Source organism: Mixophyes fleayi, chromosome 3 (genome assembly GCF_038048845.1).
Source record: "Mixophyes fleayi isolate aMixFle1 chromosome 3, aMixFle1.hap1, whole genome shotgun sequence".
Lineage (NCBI taxonomy): Eukaryota > Metazoa > Chordata > Amphibia > Anura > Limnodynastidae > Mixophyes > Mixophyes fleayi.
This window is the reverse complement of record NC_134404.1, coordinates 59960975-59974549: the sequence shown is the minus strand read 5'-3', so window position 1 is coordinate 59974549 and position 13575 is coordinate 59960975. Positions and strand designations below refer to the sequence as shown.

At 42.6% G+C, this 13575-nt stretch overlaps 2 protein-coding genes across 5 annotated transcripts in view; both read right to left on the bottom strand.

Moving 5' to 3' along the window:
* Positions 1-5964, bottom strand: part of LOC142143592 (alpha-1,4-N-acetylglucosaminyltransferase-like) — a 292621-nt gene extending 286657 nt beyond the window's left edge. Inside the window, exon 1 of one of the 2 annotated variants that reach the window (XM_075201556.1) lies at positions 5900-5964. The gene's annotated coding sequence lies outside the window, so the exon portion shown is untranslated. The remainder of the gene's footprint in view (positions 1-5899) is intronic. The other variant, XM_075201555.1, reaches the window with a different exon arrangement.
* Positions 1-13575, bottom strand: part of LOC142143593 (alpha-1,4-N-acetylglucosaminyltransferase-like) — a 70899-nt gene that overhangs the window by 25886 nt on the left and 31438 nt on the right. Inside the window, exon 1 of one of the 3 annotated variants that reach the window (XM_075201558.1) lies at positions 5900-5972. The exons of the other annotated variants lie outside the window; for them this stretch is intronic. The gene's annotated coding sequence lies outside the window, so the exon portion shown is untranslated. Of the gene's footprint in view, positions 1-5899; positions 5973-13575 lie in introns of those variants that run through there. 3 annotated transcript variants of the gene reach the window in all.

Sequence of the window (13575 nt, the reverse complement as noted above, 5' to 3'; positions counted from 1 at the left end):
TTACTGCAGGTTAACACACTGTAAAATTACAACAACAATCTAAGAAAACAAAGCAAATTCACATGTAACATATAATATGTTACAGCACACTGAAAGGACCAAATAAATTCTGTCTTCCAAGAACCCATAGCTAAATAGACTAAAGAACATATACTGGCCAAGATTACATACAATCAATTTTGGGATAAAAAGTTTACATTTATTGATATTGAGCAGCTGTAGACAATAAGGGTCATTTACAAAAGTGTACAACTGCAATGCTAATGCTATTTTGTGGTGTCTCTTTGCCTTCTTTTTCCCAGTTGCACCCATGGGGAAGCGCACGGGTTTCATGGCCAAAATGAATGCCTGACTAATCAAAGCACGCATAGTGAGCGCAACACGCGTTTGTTTAAAAACACACATAAATCAGTTCTGCAGACTCCTAAATTTAACAAGGCACTGATCTCTAGATACTTGCACTGATGAAGTCGGGTGTAAGTCTGCTCTGCTCTACTACATAAAACACTGCAGAATGTATCCAATACCTATGTGGATTATAAATTCGAAAAAGAACACACACAATTATTTTAATTAATATCACCTGTTAATAATATAGGCATTAATGACAAAACAGTAAAAAAAGAAAAGTGTTTTTTTTCACATGAAATACATTTATTAGTATAATAAATGCATGTTTTAGATTCCCCTACACTACCTCCAATTGCAACAATATACACCTTAGGTTAACATCCAATTTAACCAATTTTGCAAAATATGCAAAAAACAAATAAAGTGTACTGTGCGCTATTGGTAAATTATACAATAATAATAGAATTTCAATAATTATACTTTAGCCTATAGCACTTGGTATCCCCAGGTGGTCTCCCATCAAAGTACTAATCCACCCAATCGTGCTTAACTTCCAAGATCAGACAAGATTAGGCTTGATCAGGGTGGTGCAGCTGGAGGCATGTCTTAACACAATGTCCTTTTAAAGTGATGTGTGCCTTCTTCTTAATAGAAGTGTCCCTTCCTCTTTTTCCTCGGCTTGCTCTGCTGGCTGTGTCCTGTTCAAGGACTGGGAGCAGCTAATCAGCTCTCTTCCCCTAACCAGAGTTGGATTAAGGCTTGGGTATTTAAGACAGCAGGGCCCCTATTACGTAACATGGTTATCATTTTAGACAAATTTTAGACAAATACACAGGCAATACTGTGTGCACTACTGTTAGATGCACACTGCTCTGCCTTCACAAGCAGTACATTGTAAAGCGGGACATACATCCCAACTGTCCTTGCAGTCGGACCAAATCCTGACTAAGTGAGACAGCCACCCAAATTCAGGGCTGTCCCATCAGATTCAGGACAGTTAGCAGACTGTCCTGCTCTCTCCTACCTGTCTTGTCATTTTCATCACTTGTGGCAGCTGGTTTCTCTTTAGCTCAGTTCCTCCTTGTCTTGATCCTGGGATATTGGATGCCCTATTTTGAAAAAAATGGGTACATGAAATTTAGAGAACTCCAACCCGCCCCGCTGTTAAATCAATAGCACTCACATTTTATAATTAGTCCTCCCTCCAATCCGAACAATAATATTCACATTTAATAAGTAGACCTATTTCCCTCCAACCAGCCCCAACATTAAATTAACAGTATACCCATTTAATCAAAATTTCCCTCCCTCCAAACAGTCCCAGCAATAAATTAAATAGCGTTTACGTTTAATAAATATAACCATTTTCCACAACCACCCCAGCATTAGATTAAGGTTCTGCCACCTCACCTTAAATAATTAGACCCCACCTACACTCCCCCAATTATTAGCCTACCTCCCACACTATATTAAGATCCTCCCTTACCTTACACACCATATTAACATACTGCTCAAACACACACACACACACACACGCCATATTAACATACTGTTCCCATCCACACACACGTCATATTAACATACTGCTCCCACACACACACACGCCCTATTAACATACTGAAGCCACCCACACACACGCAATATTAACATACTGCTCCAACCCACACACACGTCATATTAACAAACTGCTCCCACACACACACACGCCCTATTAACATACTGCGGCCACCCACACACATGTTCACTTACTCCCCCCGGTCCAGTAATTTTTACTTATCCCCCCACCCCCTCCAGCAACTGTCCCTCCTGCACCATTTTCCCTATCCCCGAAAGGAATTCAAATTAAAAAGAATAAAAATACAAGACAATGAAATCACTTACCTCAGCAGCCTGCTGGCATTCACTCTGCGCCCTTGACAGCTAAACCGTACATTGCGAGAGCTCCTATGCGGCTGCACATGAATCATGATGTCACATCGCATGACCGTACAAATCTTAAAGCGCCGGGACCTGAGAGCGCTGGGAGCTGGACCAGCCCACACAGCCATCGGCCCTTCTGGCAATTGAAGTCTAACTAGATCTTTAATCATTTATTTTACCCCTCCTGATGTGTCTACCCTGTTACATAAATTTGTGTCATCTGAAAAAAGCATACTTTCCCTTTAATACCATTTGCAATGTCACCAATAAAGATATTTAAAAGCACTGGTCTAAGTATGAAACCTGGGGTACTCCATTGGTAACCTTTCCCTCTTGTGAATGCACTCCATTTACTACAAATCTCTGTTTTCTATCTTGTAACCAAGATCTTATCCATTCAACCATCTTAGAATCCAATCCCAAGTTTTCAAGTTTAATTAACAGTCGGTGATATCTGACAGTATCAAACGCCTTAATGAAATCCAGATAAGCTACATCTACACCCCCCGCCCCCCTTGTTCTAATACTTTAGTCACCCAGTCAAAATAGTCAATAAGATTTTGACATGATCTCTCCCAGTAATTTGGGATGCTATAAGTTACTGGATTTGAGATATTCTACAACTCTTTCATTTAAGAGTCTTCCCATTAATTTCCCTACTGCTGATATAAGTCTCACTGGCCAGTAGTTCCTTGCCTCTTCCTTGCTTCCAAATTTGTGTAGTGGGACTACATTTGCTCTTTTTCAATTATCTGGAACTACCCATGTAGCTAGTGACTGGCTGAATAATTATGTTATTGGTGTTACCAGCACCCCTTTAAGCTCTTTTAGTATCCTTGGATGTATTCCATCTGGCCCAACTGATTTATCCACTTTCAATTTTAAGAGCTCTGTTAGGACTGTTAGACCTTCTCTTCTGTAAATGTACTTGTATCTATCTCATTTTTTTCAATATACTTGCAACTTAACTGTGGCCCCTTCTCCTCTCTTTCTGTAGTGAACAATGAGCAAAAATAATTATTAAGATGATCTGCTATTCCCTTGTCTCCCTCAACAAGACTCTCACTTTCTGTCTTTTGTCTTATTATTCCTCCATTTGTTTTCCTCCTTTCACATACTGTATATATATAAAAAAAAAAGTTTTGCCCCATTTACCTGTTGACTGGGTCATCTTCTCTTCAGCTTGTGCCTTTGCACATCTTGTTACCTTCTTAGCCTCTGTCGAAGTCGTATAATTGGATGAACAAAAGTATATTGGTTAATATTGTTTTATTGTGCGATTGCACTGAGTATACCATGCTACACGTGGAATGGCGCGATCACGCAGTAAAATACGCACGCACACACTCGCACTACAACATTTAGTTATTTATATATATTTCATATTTATATTGATTCCATTCCACAGTGATTTATGAGCAGATAGTATTTAGTTTATTATTAGTTTATATATTATGATTATATGTACACTTTAGTGTTATTTAAGGTTCAGGTTATAGGAAAAGTGTCATGTCTGGTATCATTTTAATCCCCTATTCATTAGCAGTTGTCCGAGTTCATTCGCCGAAGAGATCGCACATTGTATACTACTTTTACTCCTCTTGGTTGATTGCTAAACTTCATATAGCCAGCCTCTCATACTATTCAACTATTTAACCCTTACAAATCTACCCTTATGCCTCACCTATGCACATCACTAAATGGAATGGTGAATCTATCATCTGGCTCTAAAGTGTGCCCAGCTTTAGTAGAAAAGATGATTTCTGCATTCTCTCTGTCCATCTCTGGCCAAGGTAGAAATCAGACAGACCTGTTAGCTTCTATCTTCATCTCCCTTTTGCCATCATCACTTTTGACACAACCAATGAGTCTCAAACCCATAAATATTATAATATTAAAACAAATCTTTCCAGAAGACTCCAAATCATGGTTACATAATAATAAGCTGACCAAAATGCTAGTTATAGTAATGTGGGAAGTCTAAGGGAACGTATTAAATCAATGTTGTATTCCAAAACTTGCTGAGCTCCTGAGCTTCACACAGATATTCTAAAAGTAAATTTAAAAAAATTGGATAGTCTTGTAAAAATAATGAACAAACTACGTTCACGTAACCCACTGTTATGCTACCCATAATGCATAAATTTACAAAGCAGTCATGAAAAGATGAAATCTGTGAATATTTATACAATGCCTAATACAAATCTTCTCAGGAATGCTTAAATAAGATCTAGACAGTGGCTGCCAATTTCACCATTTTTTTACCAACACACCACACTCGCGCTTTTGTAATCGACTCAGGGGCAAACGGGGAGGGGGGGTCCCAGGTGCCTGGAAACCCTTGTCCCTGCCTGTAGCACTGTATGCTTGAGGTGACTGGCCTCTTCCCCCGAGACAAGTCAATTTGCAGCTGTGTATGCAAATTGCTTCTATCTGCACTCATAGTCCTCTCTCCCCTGCTGTGTGTGGTCCACGTAGTACTCCCCCCCCCTTTTCTCTCCTACTACCAGCAAAATTTAGGACTACAAAGTTATTGTGGTGAACCTGTATTAAAAATGGAGCCTGGCTTGGAGGGACTTTTAATGTAGGTATGGGGAGGGGTAAAAGGAATTTTAATGTAAGTACAGTGGGACGTATTTTATGAAATATTAGTTTCATAATATGGTGAGAGTGGGAGCTTTTAATTTATTAGTGGGGTGATGTGGGGGATATTTAATTTAATTTAATAGTGGGGCTATGGTGGAACTAGTAATGGTGGGATGATGGGACTATTCATTTAATGCTGTGGTGGTATAGGTGATATTAACTGAATGTGTGGCTGAGCTTAGGGAGAAGGATTGTTGTTTCTTAAAAGAGAATTCTAATTGTTTAATGTTTGGGAGGAAATAGGTTTATTTATTAAATGTAAATACTATTAATTTAATGTTGGGGTTGTTTGGAGGGAAATGGGTCTTTTTATTAAAGGTGAATGACATTATTTACTGTCTGGGTTGGTTGCTGGGAGGTCTAAATATTAAATGTGGGTGCTTTTGATTTAATATCGGGTTGCTTTGGGAGGAGAGGGGCTATTGTGCTCACTCATTTCTTGAATTTCTATGTACCTCAAACACCTGTCCTTTTTCCAAACAGGGACCCAACACTCCAGGATACAGACAAGTATCAACTCAGCTTAGGACACGAGCAGAAGCAGTAACAAGTAGTGAAAGCAGCATGAACAGGTAGTAGAGAGCAGAACAATCTGCCAACTGTCCTGATTCTGGTGGGTCAGTCCCGATTTTGAGAACTGACACATTAGACTTAGTCCCGACTATAAGGAAAGTTGGGAGGTATGTCCCACTTCACATAGCTCTGCTCATGAAGGGGGAGCTACATGCACCTAACAGTTATGCACAGAGCATTGCCTGTGTATATATGATGGGGATAGAAAGAGTTGGAGAGCAGTTTAGCACTGTCTAAAATTATTGCCATGCCCCCATGCATACTAATATCCCCATGCAAAAACTAATACACATGCAAAAGTCTTGTAGCCCACAGGAATTTTCCCTCTGAAGGAACAAGGAGTATGAGCAAGATGCTAATGGACTGTTGCAAGACAGAGGAAGACCAGTAGCTCCAAAAGTGCTTTTACCTGATCTGAGGCAGCACATGGGATGAAGGTATTGGTCAGAGCTCATTGGTGCACCCCAAAATTCTTCCCAACTATAGCAAGAAAATGTGAATCATGTTTTACTAGCTTGAGGAAACTCCTGGTAAGGCATTAAACTCAGGAACCTCCCATATTTCTCTTACAGATTAACCATTTCAAGCTATCAAATAGACTTTGCACAGCTTTGTAAGGAAAGACAATTAAAAGTAAAGTAAAGTAAGTATAATAACAAAAGAAAGAGGAATGGGTAGCATTAGAAGCACACCCAGGCCTCCTCTCAATCTGTCTCCTTATAAAATTATTTTTGGAAAATTGGCCAACTGTATATTAGGGCCTAAAATGGACTTGCATGCTGCAACTGATGTCACGGTCACATATCAAACTTTGAGACAATGTTATGATTGTTACTTTATTGTATTTATCTTTATAATACTTTTATCAGTTTATTTGCACATTACATCCCCAAAGATGTCCATCTGAAACTAAAAGGCAATGTGGGTAATCTGATATCTGGACAGCGGTACAGACACTTGTTAATAGATCTTTAATAAGGTAAGGGAGTACAGTGTCTGAAAAAGAAAAGTTTCTTGGGAAGTCTAATTGCTCTGAAGCACACATAGGGACTGATTCTTCAAGGCATGCAAAACACATGTGATACAGACAGACATATACATGTCAGTATTTAACTACAAGCGGATCTGAAGAAACAACTTTTGTTGAATGCAGATGTAGGTATGCACTGCATATTGAGACAGACGCAACACACTGCAGGGTACAAACAATACATATATGCAATATAAAGGCCCAGTAGAACGCATAAAAAAACTGTTAATAATATTGTCATTAAAGAATAAACATTTAAAAAAGTTTATAGTTTCAGTTACTTGATTGCAAACACATGTTCTAGCATGTACACATGACCGTCACCACTATCACTTGGCATTTATACCTGCCCTGCAGCTGGTGCAAGTGATACGGCTGAAAAATGTCCAGAGCTTGAATCGGCCAGATGTGCATGCACTCCACCTTAGCTCTTAGGGGTGCCGCGGTGCTGTCACAGTGGTGCCGTGGGCCAGCCATAGAAAAAACAAACAACACAGAAAATTACCAATCCACACAGTGCCGGGACCCAGCATCCTCCTCTCTCACGCAGCTGTCACTGGCTGGCGCGTGGCAGAGGAGGGGGACAGCGTGAGAGAGGGCAGAGGAGGGGGACATTGTGACAGAGGATCGGGACATCGTGACAGAGGAGGGGGACAGCGTGAGAGAGGGCAGAGGAGGAGGACAGCGTGAGAGAGGGCAGAGGAAGAGGACAGTGTGAGAGGGGCACTGGAGGGGGACAGCGTGAGAGAGGAGGGGGACAGCGTGACAGAGGAGGGGGACAGCGTGAGAGAGGAGGGGGACAGCGTGAGAGAGGGCAGAGGAGGAGGACAGCGTGAGAGAGGGCAGAGGAAGAAGACAGCGTGAGAGGGACAGTGGAGGAGGACAGCGTGAGAGAGGAGGGGGACAGTGTGACAGAGGAATGGGGCAGCGTGACAGAGGAGGGGGACAGCGTGAGAGAGGGCAGAGAAGGGGGGCAGCATTACAGAGGAGGAGGACAGCGTGAGAGGGGAAGTGGAGGAGGACAGCATGAGAGAGGAGGACAGCGCGAGAGGGGCAGTGGAGGGGGACAGTGCGACAGAGTAGAGGGACAGCGTGACAGAGGAGGGGGACAGCGTGAGAGAGGGCATAGGAGGGGGGACAGCGTGAGAGGGGCAGTGGAGGGGGACAGTGTGAGAGAGGCAGAGGAAGGGGGCAGCGTGACAGAGGAGGAGGACAGCGTGAGAGGAGCAGTGGCAGTGGAGGAGGACAGCGCGAGAGAGGAGGAGGACAGCGTGAGAGGGGCAGTGGAGGGGTCAGCATGACAGAGGAGGGGGACAGCGTGACAGAGGAGCGGGACAGCATGAGCGAGGGCAGAGGAGGGGAACAGCGTGACAGTGGGGGGGTACAGCATGAGAGAGGACAGAGGAGAGGGACAGCGTGAGAGGGGGCAGAGGAGGGGATCAACGTGAGAGGGGCAGTGGAGGGGGAGGGGGACAGCATGACAGAGGAGGGGGACAGCGTGAGAGGGCAGAGGAGGAGGACAGCGTGAGAGGGTCAGTGGAGGAAGACATCGTGAGAGGGGCAGTGGAGGGGGACAGCGTGAGAGGGGCAGTGGAGGGGGACAGCGTAACAAAGGAGGGGGACAGTGTGAGAGTGGGCAGAGGAGGGGGAAAGCATGAGAAGGGGCAGAGGATAGGGACAGCGTGAGAGGGGGCAGAGTTTCTTGATGCAGAGGGGGACATCGTGACAGGGGAGGGGGACATTGTGACAGAGATGGGGCACAGCGTGAGAGGGGACAGAGGAGGGGGGCAGTGTGAGAGGGGCACTGGAGGAGGACAGAGTGAGAGAGGAGGGGGACAGCGTGACAGAGGAGGGGGACAGCATGACAGTGGAGGAGGACAGCGTGAGAGAGGGCAGAGGAGGAGGACAGCGTGAGAGAGGAGGGGGACAGCGTGAGAGAGGGCAGAGGAGGAGGACTGTGTGAGAGTGGCAGTGGAGGGGGACAGCGTGAGAGAGGAGGGGGACAGTGTGACAGAGGAGGGGGACAGCATGACAGAGGAGGGAGACAGCGTGAGAGAGGGCAGAGTAGGGGCACAGCGTGACAGAGGAAGAGGATAACATGAGAGGGGCAGTGGAGGAGGACAGCATGAGAGAGGAGGACAGCGCGAGAGGGGCAGTGGAGGGGGACAGCGTGAGAGAGGAGGGGGACAGCGTGAGAGAGGGCAGAGGAGGGGGGACAGCGTGAGAGTGACAGTGGAGGGAGATAGCGTGAGAGGGGCAGAGGAGGGGGGCAGCATGACAGAGGAGGAGGACAGCATGAGAGGAGCAGTGGAGGAGGACAGCGTGAGAGAGGAGGAGGACAGCATGAGAGGGGCAATGGAGAGGAACAGCGTGACAGAGGAGGGGGGCAGCGTGACAGAGGAGCGGGACAGCGTGACAGATGAGGGGGACATCATGAGAGAGGGCAGAGGAGGGGGACAGCATGACAGAGGAGGGCTACAGCATGAGAGAGGACAGAGGAGGGGGACAGTGTGAGAGAGGAGGGGGACAGCGTGACAGAGGAGGGGGACAGAATGATAGAGGAGGGGTACAGCTTGAGAGGGCAGGAGAGGAGGACAGCTTGAGAGAGGGCAGAGGAGGAGGACAGCATGAGAGGGGCAGTGGAGGAGGACAGCATGAGAGGGGCAGTGGAGGGGGACAGCGTAACAAAGGAGGGGGACAGCGTGAGAGAGGGCAGAGGAGGGGGAAATTGTGAGGGGGGCAGAGGATGGGGACAGCGTGAGAGGGGGCAGAGTTTCTTGATGCAGAGGGGGCAGAGTGTCTGGTGGCAGAGTGTCTGAGGGCAGAGGGGGCAGAGGGTCTGGATGCAGAGTGGGCATTTTTGTATACAACTAAATAAGTATTTCTGTCCTTACCTAAATACTTATTACAATTTTTTGACCCAACTACTTCTAAAACAGGACTGCTCAGTAATTATTTTGGAGGGGTGCCTTGAAAAAATTATGGAGACTCCAAGGGTTCCGCAAACTGCAAAAGTTTGGGAACCACTGCCCTACTGTATTAACTATGTGTTTATGCCCCTTCCCTTCCCCATTCCGTTTATGAAACCGTAGGCTGATGGAAGTGTAATTTGCTTTTGAAGATGGATTTGAGGTTCTTGTATTCACTGGTGTATAGTCCATTTCTGGGATTGCGCAGTGCAATTTAACTCAAAATACGGCACATATCAGAAAAATACATTCCTTAATAATTCAGACCCATAACGTACAAAGAAAATGGGACTAAAACCAGCAAGGGTGCTGCTGTGATTCTAAATATCACAGTAAACACATGCCACGAAATACACAAAGAAATCTGTTTTGTTTGGAATATATCTGAAAAGATCTTATGGGAAGGACAATCATATATCCTGCCACAAATACTGCATTAAAAAAGTGGGAAATCGGCTTATTCATGGGTTTCTGCAGGAGCTTAAGGGACAAGCTTTCTACGGAGAGACATCCCAGTTAAAGTGGTAAAGAAAAACATTACAGGCACAGTGGCGCACGCAGGATAAAAAAATAGAGAGAGCTGCTGCGCATGCGCAGCAGTTCCATTTCAGCGGCACTGCACTGAACAGCAGCCGCGGTGATATCAAAGAAGCGTCCGCAGCGGTGCTGTATTGTAGTACAATACAGCACCGCCGCGGACGCTTCTTTGACAGCGTCGTGCCTTCTGTATAGTACAGTGCCGCTATGTAGAGACACTGTTCTTCACGGAGGGAAGGGGTTTCTGGAGAACCAGAACCCCTCCCTGCGTGCGCCCCTGAGGCATACCTAAAAACACACATAGACACAGAAAGGCAAGTTTCATTTTTTTACAAAGTCTAGAGCAAACTTTGTGTTCCTTATTTCCCCAGGTGGGAGTAGGAATGTTGTCAGAAAGGATGCAGGAATATTCAGAAGTTTTAGATGAGATATTGAATGAAACAGAGACTGACATAAGGCTTATAAATCAGGAAATTATTTAGATTAGGAAAGTAAACATTCTAAATAGAATAGAGTCAGACTTCATGTTAAAAAAGATGGAGGCATCTCTCATCTTTGCAAGAACCCAGAGATCCACACTGCATGTCTGAATAAAGATTCATAACATCATCACCTTGGCATAGTCTTCCTTATAAAAATTACCTTATAGGTTTCATGCAGTCTGTGTACATCACAAACATTTACAATAAAGCAATAAAACTACATGATCTGCATAAAAAAATCACTAATTATATCTCTGCAAAGATGCAAAAGTCGAGATGGGCAAACTGAAGAAGCTGATTTTCTGCTCTTTTGCTGAGATTCACCATCCACTAATTAATTTGCGAATCTCCCCCGATTTGCCCCAAATCCTGTAAAAAATTGGAACCAACTAGAATAACAGGCCAATTAGTGTGGATGGAACATAAGCAAACCAACCAGAAAGCTGTAGCTGTAAATGTAATATTTAGCATTAAAACAGGGCTTTAAAGCCAATCATATTGATGATCATTCTTCATGGCTTATACTAGGATAAATCTGTGTATGCTCTGTGTGACTACTATACACTTGTGTGTGCACTGCATGTACTATATAGCTGTGTAAGCAGTTCTGCCACATTGACTGTCTGAATTACCTTTTCCCAAAACATTTTACTCCTTAACTCCAAAACACTGACAACTCCATGAAAAACCCAATTGTTTTCTCTACTTTACATTAGGGCCATTAGCTATTTTGGTATAGAAATATCCAGGTAAATTCATTTTAAGACCAATCAATATATTTGTTATAATAAAGTGTAAGGTAATGATTTTGCCACATCACTTTTGCGCATTTCAAATAAACACTAAAACAAATTCTTTAATCATTAATAAAGCAAGAAAAGTTAATATATCTGAAAGAAAATGTGTCAATGTGATCAGATCAACCTCCTGTCAGTGGTAATGAAAGTAATAATGAATTTTCAGCCATCAAAAATCTATTACCTATTTATAAAAAATCTATTTTGATTGGAATGATGGATACATTTTTTAGAAAAATAGGTTAATTAGCCATCCAATTCTGCAACTTTTGGACAGAACGTGGTGAACTAATCCCTGGTGAGCCCTACAGTACTTCTGCCTGATGATGTGGCACTACAATACTCGCAGTAGTTTGCTCAGTGACCAGAAGTATACACATTTTCAACTGAAATGCGCCCCTGATTATGTTAGAGTATATTGTCTGCACACATGTTTAATGCAGCCAGTGGAATTGTAATTAAAATGTTGGAAATGCTGCCAAGGTGCAGTGAAAAATGCTTTTTGTTGACATTTGTGCAGGAGCGCTCAAATTCTTTACAAAGTGCATGAGTTTGTTGAGAAAGAATGCAGGATTTGTACTGGCCACTGGGAGGAGCTCATTGTGCAGTGATTCTTGCTTAGTGAACAATAAGAACACTGGTGCTCTTAGTTTTGCAGACCCATGCAAAAATGAGAGCAAAAATAAAGAGATCAAGAATGTGCAGTTTTATATATGATCCTTGCTTTGAGGATGGCCGCACAGCCATTACCATCTGCAGAAACCCTCGACTCTTGAAAACTGTGTGAGTCAAATCCGTGAATTGGAAACTTTGGCATTAATCACAAATGTATTTTCAGATTCCATACGAAATCTAAGCAAATATGATTTCTGAGTTTCATACATTTTTATACAAAAATTTCTGTGAATGAGAGACTATATGAAATAATAAAGACAAATTGTGTACTTATTAATTGTTTATGTGAGCACTAGGATACCCACTGATCCAAGTTATTTCTATTGATAACCTTTTTTTCCCCCCCAAAGTAAGAGTGTTCTGCCTATAACAGTCATCTTTACTTTTGGCAGGAGTCCTACAATGTTATCCTCCAAAATACTATTTGTACCATTTTGCCCAAATTCATTGTCAAATTTTGCAAATAGCTTTGAATTTTGCTCCAGTTTACCAGTTTTAATCAGTGTCTCATTATTTGCAATTTTTATTTAACTGTGTAAACAGTACAAAGGCATTGCCCAAATTACCTTTTTTTTGTTTTTTGAAGGGATGAGTCATTTGCGTTTGGAGAAATCATATGGAACTGAAGTTTACGGTACCTAGCCAAACCTGTCATGACTTCTCCCACCAAATTCAGATCTGACAATAAACTGTAATTTCTGAGAAAATGTTGGATCTCATGTGTTTTGGATCAAGATCTTCTATATAATAGAAAAGTCGAATGTAGAATGAGAGGGGATGCAAAAGGCAATCAATGTATACTGGACATGCTGTTATTTTACTGCAGAAAATTACAGTTTATTTACAGATCACAGTTTGCTGGAATTGTACGATTGTGAGAGAGTGGAGGGAAGACAAACAGTTACTACTGGTAATAATTTGAACATATTAATAAACTAATTACAGTGGACAAAGAAGTATTTCTTGATTTTAAAATACAAGTCTTTGATCAATGTAAAGTCTATTGTGTGAGGGGCATTAGCACATCTGTACTAGCAAGAGGACAAAATACAGGGTGTTGTGTTTGACTGTGAGCAGCAATCACCTGAAAAAGCCCAGAGTATTTACTGATTTTAAAAACCAAGTGTTTGAGATTTGTTGAACGTAAAGACTATTGTGTGAGGGGTAAGAATCATATTTGTACTAGCAAGTGGCCAAAAGACAGGGTGCTAACTGTGTGTTTAACTGTGAGCAGCACTCTCCATAAAAGCAAAGTATAGTTTTGTGTGTATGAAACAATAATTGCTTCAGAATTATGATAAAGCTTGAAGCTAATTGGCTTACACTTGGGAGGAGGGATTTAAGCAACAGCTAAGCCTCAGTGTTTTCAAAAGTTAAATTTTCCACATATTATGCTAAAATTTGAAGCTAAGTGGCAGCTGTGAAATTAACATTATATGGACCTTCAAATTTAAGAGAGAGAGTGACCTTACAAAAGAAAGCAGAGTAAAAGTTTGTTTTCTGCAATTTTTCAGCGACTTTTCTGTCTACAAACTCATTTTCCACACAGAAATTCCTTCATTGTATTGAAGTTACTAATATAATGTGATTGTTGT